Raw genomic sequence first — 7681 nt, 5'->3', positions numbered from 1 at the left:
CGGCCCGTATCGTCCTTGACAACAATATTGCCGTACGTTCATAGGTCCAGTAGATCCCCGCTACTACTTTTGCCAAGTCTGTATCACTCTCTCTGTCCCTGTCCCTGTGCTCCAACAAGGCAGCGTGAATGGCGGACAATGTTTGGTCATTCTGCGAAAAATGTCGTTGTCATTGGGTGAAGAGAGATGCCATGGTGGCACGGACAAAACGCCTTCTCGGCCCCATGTATCGACAAGTCCTTCCTTTAACGTCCACCCGGTTGTGTCACTTGGCTCTGTAAGGCTAGAGAACCCCTCCCACAGACTTTCTGGCCTTCACCAATTTTGCACACGTTTTTACACTTGTGCTTCCTTGCGTCATTGTAACCCTTTTCACACTTCCAGGAGAAATATGCGTTTTCGTGGTAACGTGGTAGTGACCGTTGTTCAACATCAGTATCATGCAAGCGCCCGTCCTGCGGTATTGATGAAACTTTCATGGTAACCTGGTTAGCATTGAATCGTCTGTTAGGGGCCTGTCTAACTTTTTCAATCTTGAAATATTCTTGAGCCTTTGCTGGTTCGTTATTTTCCTGCTCTACGTTCTGGCTTTGTCTTTCGCTATCTACAACATCGTCTTGACTATGATCAAACTCAGATTCCCAATCTACATTAGATAAATCTAAATCCGCAATCTCTAACTTAAATTGCGGTTGACTATCATCTGAGGACTTATCGTTAAGAAATAGAAAGATACAATACACAACATAAGTAACTAGAACTGAACGTGGAACTAAGAAAAAAACATTCCACCATTTATCCTCGGTTTAGATGTTACCGCCTAATACAATCTATCTACAACTATCTACGCGTTTCTCCTAGGTCTAACTCTCTTTTACGGTAAATCTGGCACGGTCATTCGTTTAAGAGCCTGGTCAAGAAATATATATAATAAAAAAAATATATACATCGACATATTAATCAAACCTGAATTTTAACGGGCGAATAAGAAACACAACAAACTCAAAATCCTTCGGATAACGCCGGCATTATCATACTACCAGTAAGAATACCTTTCCCTCGGGTTTGGGATGTCTCGGATTGTGTTTCCTGGGTGTACCACTCCCCCTCGCTTGTGTCTTGGGACCAGGTTACCGCTTGCAGACCGTCCTGCGACGAAACGGTGCCGAGTTCTCCCACGGCCTCGAACAGTCCAGAGTCTCGCACCGCATGAAATCCCTCATTTCGTCTGAGAAATTGTTGCACACTTTACCGGATATTCTAGATTTGTGGTAGAACCCGGGGATTTTCGACCGTACATGTCCTGTACATTCAAGGAAATGGGCAAATGTTTGTGTGCATGCCGTGTATGGGGCGTTAAATGCCCGGACACGAACCCTTGAAATCTCTGTAAACGGCAGGAAAATTAGACGTATACCGCTCCGTGCGTTGCTGGAATATACATAATTTAGGCAATTATCACCTAATATCGTCAACACGGCAGCGAAAATTCGCCGTGTACGGGTCGGACACGCTGATACTACCCCCCCCCCCTTCCGACCGCCTCCACACCTAGCCCTCGGGACCGGTTGCCCCTGCTCCCGTACGCCCCGCTACCGTTCCCCCTGCTTTTGGGACCCGTTGCCGCCTTTATACCCTACATATATTTTGGTATTACAGGAACACATTTCTTTTATAAAGGAATACAATATGCTTAATTCATTATTGAAAATTTTAGTCGTATTAACAAAACCATTTATTCTTTCTCCGTGGCTGCAGGAGCTCTTACCCGCCCGATCAAGCTAACTTTCTCTGGTATGTTTTTCACAACGGAAAGCAATTAAGTTGCGCTTGTTTTCATAGTTTAAAGATTTGCACCGTACATTCAAAATGCAACATGCCAGGAAGTGTCCTCAAATGATAATTAACATAAAGCAAAGACTAAAAACAAGTAAATCCTAACATTGCTAGTAGTTGAAAGAGAAGATAGAACACAAAAATAAACAACGCTTACATAAACAATGACTTGAAAACTACACAAAAGTCAAAGGTCCGGTCATTTTCTCAGAAACTACAAGTTGAAATTACAAGGAAGTAAGTGAGATGTTCTCTAAGTCGGAAATGTCCTATCCCTCAACAAATGAGGCTTCGTTATAGCCCTCAAGGCAGCGCGGAGACATGGTGTCGTCTCTGAAGCTTAACCTCCGCCCAGCTGATGGTCTGTGGGTTGGTGGCATGGGGTGTTGAGGCCACAATCACCTCCTGGGTAAACGGAGTCAGCAATGTACATTTTCTAAGTCAAAGTCATTGATGCATTATTCTTAGAAATGTACGCAATTGCAGCTGATGGAATCATGCGTAGGGCATGTCTGTTCTTATGTTATATATTGAAATTGAAGAGACGAACTACGTGCACCTAGCCGACAATACCAACTTGTCTCAGAAGGGGGTAATAAACAAATCGCTCTACAACTCGGATGGGTACCACCTAAACAGGTACGGGATCCGGGTCCTAGCCTCTAATATCAAGAAAACTGTCAATCCTCTTATGGGCCTAGGCCAATACACAGGTAGAGTTATCACCTATTGTCTGCAGGTCATGGTTGTCTCTTGGTAAGATTGAGGAGAAAACCAAGGAGGTGTGAGGGAATTTGTTGTGGGACAAATTGATCAGGTTTCGAAAACCTTCGGATACTGCCGCTGAGTCCTTCAGGTCGCGTGCATCGTTGGTTCCAACGTGAAAGAAGATCACTTTTGGGTCTGGTATTGTTGTGCTTTCAATGAACGCTGTGGCTTGCACCAAATTGAAAGTTAATTCCTTTCTCACCTTCTTGTCAGGGTACAGGATGTCTGTTTGAATGGGCCCTTGTGTTTGAATCTCCAAGGATTAGCATGTCCAGCGTAGCTTCATTGTTTTGCAGATCCATTTGTATTGTGTCACTCGAGAGGTCGCTGTTCGCATTGACAGACTGCTTTGTTCTTGATACCTGAGTTTCTGACCCTTTCTTCTCATGCACTTCTTTGTGCGTTTTTGTTGCGTCGGAATCCGCAAAGGTCGTCGTTGTTATTGCTGTGGTTTGCGCTTTCATGTGAAGTTTCCAAGATGGTGTCGGACTTGTCATGATTTGCATCGAGCACCTGGAATTTGTTCTGTACAGTGATGGTTGCTACTTCACGTAACAATTTGTCGGCGCGATCTGAGTCATCTGTCGTTTGGGTTTCCACCGAGTTCAACTGACGTTTCTGACTGGTCGTTTCAGCTTTACGCACTACCGTACACAACCTCTCATGTCTCATTTCCAGAGATTTGACTTTGAGTTCAAGCTCGTGCATGTTTTTCTCCAGGCGAGCTGTGTCCGACAGAAGTCTGTCCTTCACTTCAGCAGAAATACCGACACATGTATAGGGCCGCTCGCATGATTTTACTCTGGTTTCGATAGCGGAGAGTTTTTGCAACACCGAATCTTCAAACACTTTTCTGTCTGTGATACTGTCTGCAAGGCACGTTTCGAGTTTGGCCACATTCTCCTGAACAATAGAGTAATTAGAGGTGACATTCTCGTGCGCCATCTTGGAATCTCTGCCATCTGTAGTTTCAGCAAGGACATTGGTTTCAGTTTGACTTTCGCTTTCAGGACCATTGATATTGTTGCTATTGGCATCTACTACTTCCTTAGGTACTGTGTTACAGTCACAAGTGTCTGACTCTACCTGTTGGTCACATGTAGGACAGGGCGGGAGGGTTACAACTAAATCCGCCGGTGTAGATTGGGGTTCCGGCATCGACGCTTGTACGTGAGCTGCGGCGTTGTTAGGACTGTTGTTAGAAGTGTTAGAAATAGAGTTCATGAGTTCTGGGTAAACTTCGGCAAACCACAGGAGATACGCGGAACCCTGGATCAGCAGCTTATGAGTTGACTCGTAGAATTTGATGCTGACCGATCCGAGAACTTGGCGCGACTTGGTGTCTAGAAACGATGTCTTGATCTGTTGACCGTTCTTCCCTCCGTCCGTCGCTTGGGTGTCATAGTGTTTCTCGCAAGTCGTAAGCCAGGTTTTTGTTAGGTTTTGAGGTAGAAAGATTGTGACGCTTTGCTCGTTGAACTTTACTTGATAGCCAGTTCTTTGTCTGTTGATCTTGGGGGTGTTTGAAGCAGGAGAGCCAGCGTCATATTGTTTTCTTCGGGATTCGTCTGACAGAACAACAAAGGCCTTGCTTACCTCCCGATATCTTGTCTCAGCTTTCTTGAAGAGGGGACCCTTTTTGTTGAGTTTTGAGGCATTTTCGTAGCTGTTGACTTCTTTCTTGTTAAGGAGTCGGAGGGTTTCCGCGCTTTCCTGTCGTCGCTCGTGTTGGTCGGGTCGGCGCCTGCGGCTGACGTACTTCATTGCGCGGCTTATGGTCGGGTCTTCTTGCTGCATCTGCCCCATTTCTGTTGTCGTTTGTGACGGCAGGTCCGGCGCTGGCTCACCTGGGGGCGCCTTGCGTGTGACGTCATCATGCGATTCACCAGGCGGCACTTATGACGTCGTCTCGCTGCCACTGTCGTAGCTGCTCGGCGACATCTGGTTTCGTCGGCTGCACGTAACGCTGACAGGCGGCTTTTACAACTTCTGGCATGACCGTCTCCTGAGCATCAAGAGGCGTCCTCATGGGGAGCCGTGATAAGGCGTCTGCGTTTATGTTGACGCGCCCTGGTCTATACTTGATATCGAAATCAAACGCCGCCATCTGTGCCACCCACCGCTGTTCTACTGCCCCAAGTTTAGCATTGTGTAAGTGCGCTAAAGGGTTATTGTCAGTGAATACTGTGAAACGTACTCCGTAGAGATGCTCCTTAAACTTCTTACAGATGGCCCAGTGAAGTCCAGCCAGTTCCAATTTGAAGCTGCTGTAATTGTGTGGACTTTTCTCCGACGAACCCAACCCCTTGCTAGCATAAGCAATAACCCGTTCAACTCCTTTCTGTACTTGACTCAGCACGGCTCCATAGCCGTAATCACAGGCATCTACGTACAGTATCATGTCCTTAGCGTAATCAGGACAAGCCAATATGGGGGCGCTCGTTAACTTCTGCTTAAGGGTGTCAAACGCCTGCCTGTGTTTATCTGACCATCCCTCCAATGTAGTTCTGTTTTGAGCTTTCCCTTGACCCCCTACCAACTCGTGTAAACATGCTGCAATCTGGGCATAGCATTGTACAAAACGACGGTAATATCCTGCAAATCCCAGGAAGGAGCGCAGCTGCTTCACTGTGGCGGGAACAGGCCAATCTCGTACTACAGCAATCTTGTCGGGGTCCGTGGCCACGCTCTCCTCACTAACCACGTGCCCTAGGTATCTAACTTCCTTCTGACACAAGTTACACTTTGACGGCTTCAGTTTCAGGCCGTGCTGCTCCAATCTCGTCAGAACAAACTCAAGCTTCTCAAGATGGCTATCAAACGAATCTGAGTACACAAGTATGTCATCTTGGTATATCAACAAGAAGTTAAGGTTCTGGTCTCCAAGACACTTCATCATGACACGTTGAAACGTACTCGGGCTCGAAGCAAGTCCCATGGGCATTCTTTCCCACTCCCAGGCGCCCCAGGGGGTCACAAATGCGGTCTTCTCTTTATCCTCTTCCTTAACCGGGACTTGCCAAAACCCAGAGGACAAGTCTAGCGAACTGAAGACCTTTGCATTCCCCAGCGCCTCGAGGGACTCCTCAACACGTGGCAGAGGAAATGATTGTTTATGTGTGACCGCATTAAGACGACGAAAATCGACGCAAAAACGGACCGAGCCATCCTTCTTCTTAACTAAGACCAGTCCTGCCCCCCATGGTGAAGTGCTTTCTCTAATGATACCACTATCTTGCAATTTCTGGATCTGTTCCCTCACATCTTGATACAGAGTGGGGGGTATTCTCCTATACGGCTCTCGAATGGGAGCCGCGTCACCTGTGGGGATATCATGTTCTAGGACTGTTATGTGGCCTACATCATATGGTCCTGTGGAGAACGCATTTTTGTGCTTTGCTAGCAATTCCCCCAACTTTTGCTTCTGATCGTCTGCAATAAATCAAGAACATCTGGGAACCACGATTCGGGAGCGCTTGTCGCGTCCACATTGTGTTGAAAACAAACTCTGACTGTATCTTCACTCTCCCTCTCCAAAGATATGTCATCCTCTATTCGTGGCACAAGTTCCACTACACTAAGCTCAGCTACTACAGTGTTGTACGCTATCTGCACATCTTGCTTGGACAGATTGGCAATTCTGACAGGCGCCTTGCCGTTACGAACCTCAACATAAGAGCGCGCCACAACTAACGATGCGTTCAGATTATGGTTTACTGCTGGCTCCACTAGAGCCGTGTATGGCGTTTTGCTACCCCTAACATTACAGTATACTATTATCTCATGCCGAGCGGGGACTGTAACCTTCTGCCGACAAGGTGCTCGGGCAAAACACACTCTCCCTGAGGGACTGGCCAGATTTAAATTCTGCTCATGGGCCTTTAGAACTCTTTGCCATTGTCTCCCTGATCCTGTCTCTATCTTATCCGAATATCCCCTCCCGAATTCCTTAAACAATGCGTCTCTACATGGCCCGATCATATTGATTTCATGCCTACTATTGGCGGTACTGACTTTCCCTGGTCCTTTGTTATGATAACCCCCCTCGCCGGCAAAGTCTTGTCGAAAACCTTTACGTCCATTTCTAAGTATCCAACCAAGGGAATACTTTCTCCATTTGCGGCGGTTAGCTTAATCCAAGAATCGGCGTTTTGGGGGGTCGGACTGTCGTCCCCGAAATGTCTACGGTATATAGATTCTGGGATTGTGGTTACCTCCGAGCCTGTGTCTAATAAACATGAAATGTAGGCAATAAAAATAAATAACCTGTCCGGTCTTAATGTATATGTGTACCCCTTGTGCTTTAGCTGGGGTTGACCCCTCTGTGACCCTTTTTCGTCAACAACAAATTCTTCCTCGAGGTCATCCCTCTCGCGTTGCACAGCCTTCTTCTGGCAATTTACCCGCTCTAGATCGTCCTTCATGGTTCTGTAAGTGGGATAGTTAACAGCCTTATTTTTTTGCAATAGAGAATAGAGAACTAATATCAACAAAGATCATGAAACACCCTGCCCTTTGTTGTAAGTTCAAAATACAGCCAAACCTGCCCAAACCGGCCACCCATTGGACCAAAGAAAAGTGGCCACCTTGGAAAGGTAGTCTCCTTGAGGAGGGTCGCCTCACAACATGACAGACACATATAACATTGGGTTTATAGATTCAGTCGCAGGTTGCTCGTCAACAAACCTGGCGGCTGTGGTCCAGGGGGAAGGGGTCAGGGACGACTCTGTCGAAGGAGATGATAACATGATCAGAAGAGCCTATTGTTCGGTCTCGGAGACTCTCTCCTGCCACATCTACCTTAGCATCTAACTTTATTACTATGTACTGCCCCTTCTACCTTCGTGTGTACCTTACTTGTATCTACTCTAGCAGTATCCCCCCGCAGCTCTCTAACTACTCTATCCACCTCCGGGCCGCTGTCGGAGGCGGACCGCTCTAGTTTGGGGGAAGGGCATTCGACGCGGCGCACTCTCTGGCTAAGTGGTCTGTTTGGCCGCATTTATAGCAGCCCCGGTTTTGAGTAACGCCCTTGGCGCGGCTCGGCGGTTGCTAGGGGTTTCCTGTCCCCTGCTTA

This window comes from Branchiostoma belcheri, unplaced genomic scaffold (assembly GCF_001625305.1).
Source record: "Branchiostoma belcheri isolate BF01 breed outbred unplaced genomic scaffold, Haploidv18h27 scaffold359, whole genome shotgun sequence".
Taxonomy (NCBI): domain Eukaryota; kingdom Metazoa; phylum Chordata; class Leptocardii; order Amphioxiformes; family Branchiostomatidae; genus Branchiostoma; species Branchiostoma belcheri.
This window is presented reverse-complemented; position numbering follows the sequence as displayed.